The sequence below is a fragment of the Harpia harpyja genome, chromosome 22 (genome assembly GCF_026419915.1).
Source record: "Harpia harpyja isolate bHarHar1 chromosome 22, bHarHar1 primary haplotype, whole genome shotgun sequence".
NCBI classification, from domain to species: Eukaryota; Metazoa; Chordata; class Aves; order Accipitriformes; family Accipitridae; genus Harpia; species Harpia harpyja.
In genome coordinates this window covers 21522229-21538899 of record NC_068961.1, presented here as the reverse complement: position 1 = coordinate 21538899, position 16671 = coordinate 21522229, and the positions used below count along the sequence as shown (strand labels likewise).

At 40.3% G+C, this 16671-nt stretch overlaps 1 long non-coding RNA gene across 2 annotated transcripts in view; it reads left to right on the top strand.

Moving 5' to 3' along the window:
* LOC128135263 (uncharacterized) overlaps nt 1-13610 on the top strand; it is a 30577-nt gene extending 16967 nt beyond the window's left edge. For both annotated transcript variants that reach the window (XR_008233034.1, XR_008233033.1), the window contains exons 6-8: nt 279-4956; nt 11390-11519; nt 12020-13610. This is a non-coding gene — a long non-coding RNA (uncharacterized LOC128135263). The remainder of the gene's footprint in view (nt 1-278; nt 4957-11389; nt 11520-12019) is intronic.
* Nucleotides 13611-16671: the final 3061 nt, after the last annotated feature.

Sequence of the window (16671 nt, the reverse complement as noted above, 5' to 3'; positions counted from 1 at the left end):
CCTCACATCATTCTAATATTAGTAAGTCTCCCACGGTGATCATCTGTCTTTGCTATATTATAGAAAAATGCTGCCTTCTGTTAGGTACGATCTGAAGTGAGAACAGTTTTATCGGTCGCATTAATGACCTAAACACAATTAGCTACCTTCAAATACTTAAACTTATCAATAAATGCCTGTGTGTTGCCAGCTCATTTAAGCCAGACAGTTTTTTAGTTGCTGCACATAACTCCTTCACAATAATCCTGACCATTTTTCCTGTGGATTTCTCTCTGCAGAAATGGTTACCAAATGAGAACGGCAAGCCTTCAGATGAAAATGGATGAGTATATTTCACTGTGCCAAGAGAAATTCTTATGACATGTTCCATTCTTACAGTTGCGGGGCAATTTCTCCATTTAAGGCTCTTGAAAGTTCCCAAACCCTGTTGAAATTGCTGACTGTCCCCGTTTTGCATCACTACTGAGCCTCACCATTTCGTGCATTAGTTTAGTCAGTTGTCTCTGCTCAGCTTCAGCTGTGCACAAGTCCCTATCCCTAAAGATACACAAATAGCACCAGGAACCTCCCAGTGATCTTCAGTGCTGCTTGCCTGATGCCCAACAGTCCTTTGAAAACGGAGCTCACTTCGAACGTTGTGATGAAATGAGAGAAACCATGGGAAATACTCCACTACCTTCTGGTGGGATCTTTCACAATGAGCAGCATGGAAAAAACCAGAGGGGCAAAGCAATAAACCATGGAATCTTCCAAGAATGCAAAGCAGCAGTGTCGTAACAGCTGTGTAGACATAGCGATTCCAGAGCACTGTGTAGACATGATTATTCCAAATGCACGTTGCATCACCGAGGATAATGAAACACTCTGGACATACTGCTCCCTGTTTCAGAGGACTTCTTGTAGATACAGATGTCTACAGCGAATTTCAGTCATATGTAGAATTTAGGTCTCTTTGATAAGCTTTGTGCTGTGTGGAGGGTGGACTACAGAATTGCTTCTGAGGTAACACAAAAGCAGATTATAAAGACTAGGTCTTTGCTACTAAAAAAAAAATACAGTATTTTTGCATAGAAATCACTAATATATGTCAGATACGCCAAACTGGAAACGCAGCCAAGTGCTGGATACTTCAATTTTACCACAAGGTTAGTTCAGCAAGGTCAGGCCTGTCCTCTTGCCTGGGACTGACCTTGGAAAATTTGCCTCACTACAAAATTAAAGCACCTTATCTTGACTGTGTTTTTAGCACAGGGGAGCTGATGCATGTTGGTTTCTCTGAGGTTAAAAAAAAAATTAGTTAATCTTTTTAACAGTAAAGAAAAGTCCAAATCAATAGAGTCATCTCCATTAGGGTATCTCTGCAAAACCATGTGTTACCTATGTTCTTCTATGTGTTCACTGTTGCATTGGAACATGATTAGTAACCATGGTATAGACACAACATTCTACTAGTGTGGCTGGTGGTGGCTTTATGCAGGACTAGTCTTGAGAATGGCATAGTAAAATAAGGTAGATAATGAATTTAAACAGGCATAGAGGTTGGCATAACAAGTACCCTTGGCAGCTGTACACACGGCCAGTGAGGTGCTTTGTCTTGCATCCTTTTTATACTGGTAAAAGCCCGAGGGGAAACCCACTTACTGTGGCACAGAAGTGGTACAGCTTATTTTGCACTTCTGCACTGGTGTATGTTACATAGCTAAAGCACTTTTCTTGCTCATGCAGGCTCTCCCTGTCTTAAGAGGGCTTGCCGAGAAGGCTATTCTGACAAATCTTTCCTGGCATGCATTTGGTCCTAACTTTGTACCAGCGCAAACTTTCACGTGTGCGCTTCTATGACAGAGTAAGAATGATTTTTCCCATTTATCTTGAATATATCACTGACAGGTTGAAAATGAAAAACGTCCTCTGATACCAAGAAGGTACAGAACATGGACAGGCACTACAGTAACTATCCTGGCTTCAAAGCTAATTAAATTTACCTCAGTGCAGCTTTCCCCCGTAGACAAACCCAGAAGTGCCAACCCCATCAATCATTGCCTCACTCACCTCCCTGACCTATCTCTAAAACTAGAAAAAAAGCTGATCAGCTCCTCTCCATTTCAATTTTGTGCTCCCCAGCCTGAAGATCTTTTTAAGTCCTAGCTTCTGGCATGACGCCTTCCAGTCACTGGTCAGATTCAGCAGTGGCAGCTGCTAGCAGAAAATCCTCCTATTCAAGGGATGACCTTATGTGCTCCAAACGCTGCTTTCTCATTCTGCCTAAATCGTTTCTCCATGTTCAGTGCCTGCACTAACACCATGATGCAGATAGATAGATTGCAAATGTTCTGGAGCAAAAGGTATTATTTAAAAGGTAAGGGGTTTTATATTTTAAATTCAAAATGATGGTGAGACAGTGTTTTTACTAAAGGAAATTTAAATTTCACACAGAGCATCCAAATTTTATTTTGAAGTCAATGCCACAGTATCCATCCTGATTCCCTTATGAAAGATCCCCTGTAAAATCCTGTAATGCCTTGAGAATAATTTTAATGATTCACTCCTATGCAAATCTCTTATTTTTCAATGCAGATATTGCATAAGGGTAGCACAGTACTGTTAAACATGAACAAGACATAAACCAATTTCATTCAGATTATGTTTGTGTCATAAATAAGGCTCTGTATCCACTCAGTTCAAATCGGCCTCCTTAAGCAGGCTTGCACTCGTTAAATCCTGTCTATGACCTCAGGCAGCCTGTTCTAAATGCACGACTCTTGCATGTGAAGAGAGGAGCTTGGAAAATAACACTGAACTGAGCTAAGGCTAAATCTATTTGGATTCATTACATCGATGACTGGACTGTCTTTGTAAATAACACTTATTTACATATATTTTAAGAACTGTCAGTTTTGCATATGGAAAACAGAATCACAAGAATATGAAAAACTCATTCAAGTTTGGGTGACCCACAGTCACCAAAAAAAATGGCTGGTTATTCCTTCGTATTTTACAGAAAATACACAGTCAGTGCATGCCTACTAAATCACTACATTTCTCCCATCCCTTTTTTTCCACACCATTCTTTTGTGTTTTTCTGCTCATCATACTAGCTTGAGTACATTTTACATATGCAATTCTCTGTGTGCGCGTATGTCTGAAATGACTGCTATCACTGAGTGACAAACCAGTATCCAGGCAAGTTTTGACACTTTTTTTTTTAAAGAACTTTGGGAATTTTCCAGCAGCACAAAGTATGGGAAGGTAAAAAAGGTTATATACAGGAACGTGACTGGTTTTAAACAAATGTCTTCAGAGAGTTTTCGTCCCTAAAGCATACCTGTAAGGTAACAGTTTTCCTAGATGTTAACCTGGTTTTACTCCTGTTTGAAAAGGTTCAGTTCTGCCAGCTGTTTAATTCTTAAACACAGGGTTTTTTCCTACTCTAGGCTTTGCTTAGGAGTCCCAGTAAGGTGCTATAGCTAGAAATCTTCCATGGTTGTGCTGCCACAATTAAGGGATTTGACTCATGCTCACACAGGAGACTGACTCAGGAGCAAGAATGGCTTATGCTGGCATGGCTGTAATGTTTCCTGCTCACAGTCATCTATTTTGGTCTAGCTTTCTCCCCTCTTCTGAGTTTACTTGCTCCACTGCAAGATGGGCTAGGCTTTTTGGGAAGCAGCCATAACCCTAAAGTTTTTAGGCCTGTCAAAATAAACCAGCACTGATATGTGGTTCTTTAATTCATGGCCATCAGCAACTTCATTCATAACTTAGTCACCCCTCAGTAAAGGTGGGAATGGAGAACTGCATCTGGGAAATGCTCTATCTTGCCCAATGTTGGTCACTCTTGCTCCCCAGTTTAAGACTGTAGCTTGTGGACGTGCATCCTCTTCCAGGTCTGTCTGCTGTCTGAAATTACGACCATGCATAGCCATGTATTGGCAGGTTGTGTTAACCAAGCCAATTTTACCTAAGAGATTAAAGGAGGTAATGGGGGAAAACAGAGTGGGTGCCTCCCCTGAGAGGATACTGAGGATCTAGGAGATTAAAACGTTATCAGAGTGTGCTGCTGTTTGCAAAACAAAGTCCATTATAAGTAGTGTCGTGACCTGTGCCAACAACTGCTCAGCTAGAAATCCACCTCACAGTCAGAAGTTAGGTGGATCGAATGCAAGTCCACATGTTACCATGTCAGTCCAGAACCTAACAGTTTCAGTTCGCCTGTATAAAAAATTTATGCTGAGCTCATTGACTCTGCTGTAAACTGGCTGAGGGTCATTCATGTGTTCTGTACCGCCATTCTCCTGAGGTGGTTGTAACCTTGATCAGGGAAAAAGGGATGGGTGAAAGACCAAAGAGCTACAGGTGACAGCCACTTTAACGCTACAGTTCACTTGTCATCCGTCTAAATTTTCCATGGCAAGGACAGGATCAAATGGACATCACGTGACTGCGTAGAGGTCTTTAATCACCTTGCACAGTTAGTGTGCAAGCTCCAGCCTCTGCTTTTGCTAGAGAGTGGAGCTTGTATGTAGGACATACTTATACTGGTGCAGATAAACCAGTTTGAATTATCTTGGCCTAAGGGCTGACACCCACTGAAACTATGAGAGATTTTTTGGCCAAATTTAATAGGTATACAGTTCGGTTCTAAGTGTAACCTTAGGCAAGTCAGAATGGATTTGTACAGTCTAGAATTAAGAGTAAATTGGCAACTCAGGTAACACTTCTTAATGGGAAAGGTAATACATGAACAGGATGGATTAAATTGCCAGGGAAGATGAACTAAATGAGAACCTGTAGAAAATGTCAATTTTAATTTTGTTCTGTGCCTTGTTTTTCAGCAGCTTACTAAGAAATAGACCTTTTACATGCTGGTCTTCTTATAAGTACATACCAACCTTCTCAGGAAGATGATTCATTAGAGCTATTGTGCTGGTAAGGCCCTGAAAGAGAAAGTCAGAGGAGGTAAGAAAATACATGTGATCACTGTGTGGAGGCGATTTGATTGTCCAGGTCACCACACATACCATTTGTTTGCCACATGAAATGCTGGAGACCAGGCTTCAGGCTCTTTAATGCTAACTTAATCCTCAGAAGACAGTTAAGCAAAAGGCTATTTTCCTCATGAACAACAGCAAGCGAACTGCATAAAGGTGCCTTAAAGTAGGGTGCCACCAGGCAACCTGCGGTGATTCATGCTGGAACAATTTAAGCGGGTAGTGGCCCCAGCCTTATGCTGCACCTCTCTGTGGAGGTTACCACGCCTACAGCAAAAAATGCATGTCTGCTTCCCAGCCACACCGGCCCACAGTCCAGTGCATGGGTTTAACTGGCTTTGATGGCCATTTAATGTAGTATGCCAAGCTTGAGGCTGTGGCAGCTGAAGAGCAGACACAGTGCCTGTTCTCTTCAGGCTTACAAAGGGGCAACAGTTTCTTCCAGAAGAGCAGAGCAGCCAGCAGGAGTGATACACTATGTTGCCCTAACTGTGCTCTTTCTAAAGCATTCTTTTATTTGCTGCTATTTTGCATCTTCAGCTGATACCGTATACTTTTTCCAAGTGACCCTGTGTAAACACAGCTACTGCTATTGCAGTTGGTGTGGCCATACCCGAGCCAGAACATGGGTCTGGTACTCTGCTCTCAGTGTAACCATAGCAATGTGAAGCTGTGCATCTAAGACATAGCAGAAGATATGTGAATATCTTCTTCCCAAGGAGTCAGTTGATACATGAAGTACAACAAGCCTTGGGTCCATGACTCAATATGTTTTGACTGGGAAACACTAGGGAAATGACCACTGCTATGAAAAAAAGGTTTCTGTAGACCATCCGTGGTTACTCTGTTGGCTAAATAGTGGCCACCTCCGAGCTGACATATTTCACATGTTTCAGGTGGTTTCTCCCTTCTTTGTTATGAAGATTGAGTGCTCTCTCCCAGGTTCCCTGGATAGGAATATCACATATTTCCTCTCTTCACATTTAGGAGAGGGAGAAATTTTTAGCTAGGGGTCCTCAGCAGGCATTGCTTCAGAGAAATCAGTGGCAGCATTCCTTAAAACACAGGCAGACAAAAAAAACCCCAAACCTTCTTAAAACTATCAGGTAGGTTTGAATCAATTAATGTATTTCAATTCAGTCCAATCGATTGGCAGTCTATGAAGATGAATAAAAGACTCTTCTGGCAGAAGTCCTATTACCTTCAGGAGAGGGGCTCACTGATGCATCAAAACTCAAGTTTGAAAGTCCTCACGTGATTAGAGAAGGTTGCTGTTACCACATCAAAGGCACAGTATTGTACCCAGTTTAAGCCAGTTTGAAGTGTCATGGCCACTGATGGAGCAAGCTTTTCCCCTTCGCCCTTAGCAACATGTGCCTGCTGCCCCTGCCGTGATGGCACGCGAGGTGACGTCGATCAGTTTGCTGATTGCACTAAATACTGATCTTACCAAAAATAAAAGGTGTTTCAGCTGGATCAGAGGAGGAAACATGAATGCATTGTCAGGATAAAATCATCGCTTTTGTGAACTTGTGTGTCTTAGATCACCACCCCAGAAGAATGACTGACTAGTGACTTTGTATTCAAAGAAGTCTGGTCTGCCTGTGGTTGAAAGTTCTTTTGAACACTTTTTAAGAGAAGGCTCTGTGTATTCAAGTTGCTTTTTATAAGCCCTATGTGTTCTAATATAACAATTAGAGACCTTGTAAAATTCTAAATATTTTAAGTCTTGGAGTATTTGTTATGTTGTTCCACAATAGTAAATACAATACCTTATTTTTATTATATCACTCGGTGAAGGAGATGTGATGTAAATCAGTTATGGGCCCATGATCATAACTGTTGAACTACTCAGGAAAAGCAAAATGGGGTTCAGGCTGACTTTTATGCATGTGTGCTGGCTTTATGCAAATTGTCAGCAATTAGCTTATACAATTAACAATTGTTAAACTACTCTCAGATCAATACTGAGTTCCTAATTATACTGGTAATTCTTCTGTCTAGCATATCTGGTGCCAGGAGAGTACTTCTTTAGCATTGATAGATCAGAATTTCATGACAGGAGTAGCCAAGTTAGGAGTTAGGCTTGTCCTTTTGGCCCTGAATAAGGCTGGCCAAAAATATATTAAATCAATAATATATTGCTCAAAGGTACCATTACTTCACAAGGAAAATGTTTAAATAGGTTTTAATTACTATTTTACTGTCTGAACATCGTTCAGATTCTCATCTATTAGTCATCGTTGTGCTTAATACTGTTTGTTCTGTGGCTTAGAAACTTTTATAACATATAGTCTACTTGAGTACATGTGTTTGAGTTAATTTTCCTCATTGTAAAAACTGGCACTATAGACATGGGAATGGAGAACCTGCCTGTGTCTTTTTGCCAGGATCCTTTGCCATCACAAAAACCTCATCATGATTCTCAGATAACACTATCATCCATTTTACATTGGCATTCTTCTTCAAAACAGTTTAGGTTATTAATCCAACGTACTAGAATATTAGAATTCCCTATAAGAATATTGTTCCAGAGCCTTATTTTCCCAATGGTCCTGGTAATTGTTTGATTTTATGAAATGGCGAATTGCAGGACGTTGTCCCATTTCACTCGGAAGACGCTGCAGTATTTATGTTTTCTATGATGAACACAATGAATTCTAGTTACAGGAGACTTTTAGGTGAAGTTTAGTTACAAAAGAACTGTAGCAATAGCAAGACCTAAATTTCTTAACTGAGATTGAAAGATAACGCATTCATCAACAGCTTTTTTTTATTGTTATACTTCTGTAATAAAGTTAAACAGCTTGTGAATTGTTCAAAACAATGCACTCCATCTAGCTTGCATCAAGTTATCTCTGCTGAAAACCAATGCAAATGAGGTGTAGCAACTAATGACATAGATCTTCTCTTTCCTAATATGAAGCTGAATTTTTCATTGGTAAATCACAGTATGCCTGGATCGCTGATGGCATAATGGGGAATTACATTTCAAATTGACTTTTAAATTAGTTATTTCCTTTACACTTTCAGTCTTTTAATAACTAGGCACTTAAATCTTCACGAGATCAGTTGTATTTCATTGTCCTTCCTTTTCAGTAGTAGGTAAGAAATAATTAGAAAGCCATCTTCTCTGCGTCTCCTTTCATTTTAAAATAATACCTGTTATTATGTGTGTAATCAGGAGTAGAGTGGGATCATTTTAAATATATAAAATTAAAAAGGAATTACATCTCATAGCTCCAATAAATTAATAAAAGGAACACTATGACTATTTTTGCAAAAAGATTCCTTAAAATTACCCTAGAATAAAAAACTTATATTCATTTTGTCTTGTATTTTATTCTGTAACTTGTATTAGAAATATATACATATATTTTTTAGGTTATTTCTGTCTTAGTAACAAGAATGCTACTATAAACTACAGAAAACAAGTGATAAATTTAATGTGTATCTCAAATATATTAAAAAATAGAACATTAAAAAAATCTAAGTGACAAAGCTAGGGGTAGTTGCAATTTCACGTTTATGAAATGGAAACATTTTGTCGAAAACATGTTCTAGTTTCAAAATGAATGCAAAATGATTTTTTTATATAATTAGCATACATACTTGCAAAGGTTCAGATAAAATTAGAATTCAGTCAAGACGAAAAAACTACTTAACATGCACAAAAAGGGACCCACATTTAGAGACTGGAAGGGGGTTAGGCACAATAGTAGGAATACATAATTCAAAATGTCACTCAGCAATCTACTTTGGAATAATATTAGTTGTACGCTGATTCTCCTGTTTGGCAACTCAGAACATACTTTGGCTCAACACAGGAAAATAAAAAGGTATTTCACATAGTTCTGTTTGGGAGGATGATGAGAACTGGAACATTTTCTGACTGTTTCAGGAGAGATCCCTATCAAATTAAATAAGGCTGCTGTCTTTCTCCTGGTTTTCACTCAAAAATCATAATTCACCTATGCACAAAATTCAGTGCGGATTTCTTAAAGTCTTCAACATAACTGTCCCAGCATTTTAACTCATTAAGTAAAAAGTAATGTAGCTTAACATGGACTAGTTTGAAACAGGAAAACAAAAAGCAGGGGGAAAAAATGCAGAGGAAGCAAGTTAAATGAAGCAAGTAACATGACAGAAATTCTAAGTCTTTTCAGGAGACAAAAAGAAAAAGGTGCAGTTAACTTATTCTTAGCTTGGAGTTTTATTCAGATGTTTCCTCAAGGCTTTCAGAGAAGGAGAGTTGAGGAGGAGAAAGAAAAACACTGTGGAATAGCTGGAAAATATAGCAGAAAGGACAGTATATGTGGCATGAACGGTTACGGAAAACTGGCAGATAGTGACGAGTCAATTGACAAGAGCAAAGGTCAGCATAAAAGAAATCAGTATTAAGGCCCTGAAGCATGGAGAAAAATGTCTATGCACTAAACAAAACTGTTTACTTAGTTTTGATTTATAGCTGCTGCATCATGAATTTCAGTTACAGTTAGCTGCATAAGACAACATTTCTCTTCAATCCAGACCTTGCCAGTAACTATCTGATTTTCAAAACAACCTTTCAGAAAGGGAGTATTAGGTAACATAGGACTGATGAGTAACTATAGTGTTATTAAAATTAATCTAATCTAATGTACTCCTGAAGTCTAATAGTTAGTCATTTAGTTCATTGGTATACTCTCAAAAGCTGAAATAAAAAATGAACTGACCAAAACCACATTTAAGAAAAGCAAGTTCAAAAAACCCCAAACATTATATAGCTCCAGGCTTTGCCTCATGTTTGCAAGTAGCAATTGATTTGCTTGCTTATTGATGACAAGTGGAGCGACTGACCATTAACCTTCCTGGATGCTACCGGGCACTGAAAACGCCTTGAATCCTAACTGGTATCATCAGGTACCAACATTTGAGAGCTCTTCAGTTTCTTGCAACCATTCCACGTTAAACTGCCCTGCAGCCGCAGATAGTTGTTCAAGCAGCTGTTCTGGCCAGAGGTGGTCCCTCCTCAGCTCATTATTTCATAGTTCATCATAGAAGTGGCTCGGGGGGTTGCACTGTCCGGACTGACTGACAGCAGTTAAAGAGCACTCACACAAGTCCTTCTGCAGGCAGTGTTACAGTGGTGGTAAGTCAGGGCTCTACCGGCTCTAGCACACTGAAACCCAGAAGAAGTTGTCTGTTTATAGGCTGAAGTTTGCACTGTGCATATGGGATTGACTTAGTAATTTAATAAATTAGCAAAGTAAGGTAAATAGAGGTAGATAATGGCTGTGGGAAGGATTGTACAGAAGCCTTTGCCTTCATTTTTGCAAACCTGTGAATAGATGAGAATATAGAGAGTTCCATTCCATGTTTTGGACATTGAATGGGTAGGACACGCCTCACAGACCATCAGAAAGATATAAAGCAAATTCCAGCATTTAGAAAGTGTTCTCACCAGACTGTCTGATGTGGTTGGGCCCACTGGGACACAGAGAGATGTTCACTGCAGAACACATGGACTTAAGATTTTTTCACTTTCTAGTTGCTTAGCATCACTTCTCTATGAGATATCGCTTCCATGGCAGAACAAACCACGGGAGTATTCTTCATCCACTGCAGTGCAAAGCCACTTAAACTAATTTAAGCTAGTTTTTTTACTGAAGCAAATGAGGCGTATTCATGTAGTCAGTTCTAACATCACTGAACACTAGCCTCCCATAAGCTTTTTGACCACAAGTGGCAACTTTTAAAAATCAGTCCACTGAAATGCAGTACTGGTTATCCAGTCTACAAAAGTTCACTTCCTGCAGGTCACTGCAGAGGTGTAAAAAACAGCAATGTCTTAGCAAGAGCTAAAAGTAGGGAATTTACATCTTTGGCAGTTCCATATCTACTCTTGGAGATACCAGAGGTGACAGTTGGAAGCCACCTTGCCTTTTATGAAGGTGGCTTCTAAAGCCATAGTGAGCGTTGAGCACCAAGGAGTTACCTTTGATAGTGTCTCCTTTGGTCAGCTCTCTTATTTACTGGTTTGTTTTCAGCACTGATTCTAGGATGCAGCAGACCTGCTTAGTGTAAGCAGGTGGCAAAGTATTTGCCTGATCAGGGATACAAGAAACCTAAGAGCTTAGTGAATGAAGAAAACAAATGAAAGGACCAGCATAAAACTGCTATCTTGAGTTGCTGTTAGAAAATAAAATGCAGAACTTCACCTACCATGAAAATTTTATAGAATGAATATTAATGTTATGAAGAGAAGTAGGGTGGATTTGCATTATGTATTTGACTTGTCCCTGGAGCGCAGAGACTGACACAGGCTTGTGACTGCATTAACTATAGCCAAATTTTAATTGAAGATGATTGATTGTTGAGCATTCTGTTAATTAACCTCTTTATTCTGTATTTTCCTACAGAATCTGAAATGTCCTTTCAAAGTAAGTTTTCAAATTTAACCATCAAAAAACATGGACATGATCTTCATTCACAAAAGATGCCTTGTAATAGCAATCCAGGAAAAAGAAAAGAACAAATGGCAAATATAATGTGAATGGATTTGAGCTCAGAAATGGTTTCATGAAAACCAAAAAATATTTAAATCCAGGCTAGTTACTTGTCATTTCAAAGCTAGAAGCCCAGTCCTCAGAAGCTCATCAGGGACTGGTCCTCATAATACAGAGATAAGCTCTCACAGCTCAGTTTTAATAACAAAAAGACAATAAATTAATTTTAAAAAATTCATGCCTGGAAGAATCTCCCCCCCTCAATCCAAATGCAATTGGCTTTGTTTACTTTGAGCTTTTATTTCTCCCCTTTATCTTGGATTTAAAATTAAATACATGTTCAACCACAAAATAAAATTTCTTCACTGGTTCTGCATTATTTGCTAATAGGTTTGTGCAATATATCTGATTTCTCATCCTGGCTTAATACAGAGGTCAGATTTGTGATATGAATGATTAAAATAATTTGCCCGGGATAAGAAAGGATGCTTGTTTCCTAATGCAAAACAACCTCTTTCTCAATCATGTACTTTTCTCAAACAGTCGCATGTGCTATGAAGGAACCTTCTACATCCAGTGACATAGAGAAACGGAGGGATCCTTCTCCAGTCAGTACCAGTCACCAGAAGCAGCTGTTCCACATCTGATCAGGTGTCACTCCATCGCTCTCCAGCTGCCCCACAAATGGCAGCTTTGAAGCATCTTGTCAGTGACAGTCTGATGCAAATTTCAGCACCTTTACAGTGCAAAACAGATCATGATTCACAGAAGACTAGAAGGAAAACAAGGCAGTTAAAATGATTTACTTGTTTTGGGATGGCACACTGTGCCGTTCAGATTGAGATTTAGGGCGGGATTAATCTAAACACTGAAGTCATCTCAACGCTGGAGGACTAAGCCAAATTGTTTCTCTGCACTCCCTCAGTGTGTGTCCAGGAGAAGAGACAGACACCACCAGACGGTGATCACCCCATCCTGCCACGGGTGTCGGAGGCAGTGTGAAGAATTGCTTCCTAAGGTACCTATCTCTTCTCGCTGACTACAGGGGAAGCACAGACTAGGCATCTTATTTTATAGGCTAAAATTAGGTGAGATTAAGGCTACACAGCTGCTCCAAAGTCAAGACAGCATTTATTTTCCTTTTACATACTTGATGGGAGGTGCAGATAGCAGGATCAGGAAAGGATGAACAGAGCTTAGTGAGTGAGTAGTTGTTCAATATTTCTTTTTAGACTCATCTCTTAACGTGTCCCCCATCCATTATTTACTGCACACCATCTGAATGCTGCACTGAATAGAGAATCACTCATTTTCTCATGGGCTTTTCCATGCTGCTCTCATTGTAGTACTCTATTTCTCTGCAAATATTAATGAATTTATCTTCCCAACACCCTGGTGATATTACTATCTTCCTCTTACATGTTGTGAGTGAAGACGCTGAAAAAAAGTAAAAACGGTCCTCTAGTACTGTTTCCTCCACATAACGTGCTTTCCAGCTGGATTTTTCAGAGTGCTTAGCAATTTTAGGCCTTCATAAGGTCAAAGTACAGTTCCTGTTCACTTGTGCTGCGATTATTGGTGCGTAGCATTCAGCTGCGTAGTCTCTAGGTGTTTTAAGATGGATACCCAGAAAAATGAAGAAAAACCAGGGGCCCAAATGCCTCCCTTTGAAGTTCTCTGCCATATTCATGACACACTTTCCAACATTTGCAACCAAGCAGATTCGGGCCTTTTTCACTGTTCAGCATTGACTCCTTCCCTGTCTGAATGCAATTCCTCTATTTCCCCTCCCGGCTGGGAGGTCCGTGGCTTTGGGGGCTGTGCACTGCTAGGTGCGTCAGGCATCCTCGGACATGAAGAGCTAAATCCAAGCCACGTCCCAGCCCCGCGCCGACGCGAACAAGCTCTGTCAGGCTGCGCCTAGGCGGAGTGCCGGGTGTGTGCAGTACTGGGGACAGAAAGGGGCCATCCACAAGGCAAATAAAGGGGCCCCTAAACCGGACTTGAGCATCGGACCCCTGAACACCGACACTGCTGGCCCTTCTTTCCCTAAAAGAAATTCCCACGTGAAGAGGGGTAGTGGTGTCCTGGAGCTCCAGGGCATCCCAGAGATCACAGGACGACGTGCGGCACGGCACGGACCCCCATCCTGCCCGTGCCCGCTGTGCCTGAGCGGTTTCAGCAGCAGGAGTTGGTCCCAGGTCCTCTTGCTCAGCAGGAGCCCTCCTCGGGGGCTGCGGGGGGAGAGCGGACCCCCGTCGGGCACAACGACCTGCCGAGGTGTGGGTGAAGGGGCCGAGAGCCCTCTTCTCCTGCCCTGCCTGCACAGCGTCAGGCTTGAAATAAACTCACGGAACAGTACATGCTCTTCTCCTACTTTGTTATGGAAACAGTGGTAGCAGTGTTGTAGCTGGGATGGGCTGAAGACACAAGAGCGGCAGGGTATACAGGAAGAAATTCTATTTTTGATTAATTATTAAATAATTAAAAATAATTTTAAAATCGCCTCACCCTGTAACTCATGCTTGTATTTCAAAACCAGGCTTTTATTCTGTGTTAAACAGCCCCGACCCCTAAAAAATAACAAAAGAAAGCCTTTTTTTCTGAAAGGATTGCTGCCAGAAAAATGTTTTTGCCAATGCTGTGATCTGTCCAGGCTGCGTGGCAGGGGTACACCAACTGGCTATGTTAGCCGAATAAGCTTTATTATTTCAGTGAATTTCAATTACTCTATTAAAATAAAACAGACTGTTGCAGATAATAATAATAGAAGAAAAAAAGTTACAGGAAAAATTTAGAATAAAAGTTGTCAATACCATGGTCTGATTTTAATTTAATCAAAGTTAAATCAAGATAAGCACAAACAGTGTTTATAAAATCAGCCTAAGTCTTGGCGTGTCAATTGATATAAAAACTGAATAGGATATTCAGTATTGCCAAGCCAGTGGATTTCCAAAGTTAAATATGGGTTTAATCAGAGTCCATTAATCTTAATTTTCCATCTGACCAAATACAAAGAAATTTTATTTTATCAGCCTCATTGATCATTTTTACCATTTACTTTTTTTCAGTTTGCACAAACCACTTGTGTATTGCTACATTCCTGTTTTAATGGGAATATTTTCTGTAGGATATTGTGCAAAAAATAGATTTGACATTGCACTGCTTCTGTCTTCACAAGTCCTTCTTTATCTCCGCATCCATTAGCTGACTGTTTGCAATATGGATTTATTTCAGTCTGCTTCGCACACCATCAAGGTCTTTAAATGAAGTTCTGCCCCTGTACATGAAAAGACTTCTTAATTCGTAGTTTCACATTATACAGAGATTAACAGTAGAAGGTTATTAACAGTGCAAGGTTATTAAGAGCATGTTTAATATTATTTGAACGATAGCAGAATCCCATGGAATCCCATTTCGGTGTAACTTTATTAGCGACAGAAGTATTCAGCTAATTCCACGCTTTTTCCTAGAATGACCAATAATAAATTACTGCAAATCAGCATGCATTTTAAGCTCCTTTTCAGCTAGCTGTCGACAATTTTGTGGTCTATTAGAGGCTGTGGTTGCTCAGTGTAAGCGCTGAGAAATGAATGCACTTTACCAATGGCAAAGCTAATAATAGTGTTACTGTTATTTCACAGAAATGTCTTTCTGGTTTACATATAATCATCGCAGATACATTTGGAAGTTTTTGAGTTCAAGCCTAGCATTCAGTAGGCTAATTTCCTAAACTCTGATGAGAGCCAGATCCCATCACGTGTCACACCAGTGTAATCCAGGGAGGAGGAGAAGGGGGGAAGCACAGAGGCTCTATCAGCTAATTTGGTTTGTAAGGTGCTAGAGGTGATCATTTCTGGATCCGGCCGGGGCTTACAATTAGCCACTCTGAGCTTTGTTACTAATCCTCAGCAGCAGGTCTTTGCCCCCAGAGCTCAGCTGACATCAGGGATAGCTCAGGAGTGTGTTTGCCCCTGCCTTGCCACAGGCACCCACAGGGACGCTAACCCGACCAGACCTGTGCCTAGGAAACCCGCTCAAGATCCCTCACGACACCTGTGCTGGAGGATGGGTCCACCATCAAACCACATGTCAGGTGTAAACACCTTAAACTGCCATGACTGTTTATAAAGTAATCGTAAATCTAAGCTCTTAATCAGCACCTATGCTGAAAACACCATAGACATAGAGTCGTCAGCTAATACATTAAGAGCATACACCTACACGTACCCAAGAAAACTTTTCTTCTCCAAGCCCAGGTAATACTTTCCCTGTAAAGTTTCAAAATCTCACAACTGGTCTCAATTCCTATTGCTTTGTGATTTTTCTCACAAATTCCTTGCAAAACCAACCTAGGTGCACAAATATGCACTTCTTTAAAAAGTATGCACTTGTTCTAGAAAAATTTTTCTACTAGAAAAATAAAAAGATGATTTGGTGTTGAGGGATAGACTTATTTTAATTTTGTAACCAAACTATGCTTAAGCCTCGGAGCCTTGTTTTAACAGCACTTTGTTTACTTAAATTCCCTGCTGTTGCACAGCATCTGCCGCATGTCCTGTGGGATGCTCATATAGATGAGCCCCTGGCAGCTATCAGTGCTTTTTAATCTTCATATCGTCCAGCCCTACTCAGTCAAGGGCTGTAGTGTAGTTCCAGACTTCATTTTCTCTGGTGGCAAAACCAATTTAATAGATTTCCACCCTTTCACACCCCAGTTACTCACTCCCTCCCTTGCACCACAATTTGTCACCTCCTTAGCCATGCCTGCGTTGCAGGACAATGCGTGTTCAGTGCCATGCTCCAAATTAGATTAGTGAAATAATCTGGGCTGAAAAGACATTTTTTTTTTCCAGGAGGATTTTTCTTCACTTAGAACGTTTTGCTGATCGTATTGAGTAAAATCTTATCAATGACTCCGCTGGCAGAACTGAGGAGATAAATATCAGTAAGGGAATGGAAACAAGCAGCTAGAGAGGAAAATGTTGTCAGAGGGAAAAATTGTTCATGGACCTCCATCTTTAGATGCTCTATGCTTTATATCCTCCTCTGGAGATCCAGAACTCCTGTTTTTGATGATACAGAAACCCTGCAGCGCAAAGAAATCTCAAGAACAAATTTGTTAATAACTATGAAATCCACAGATATCACAGAGCTCTAAAATTCCCCAGAATACTTCGGGATTTTTGTTCCGA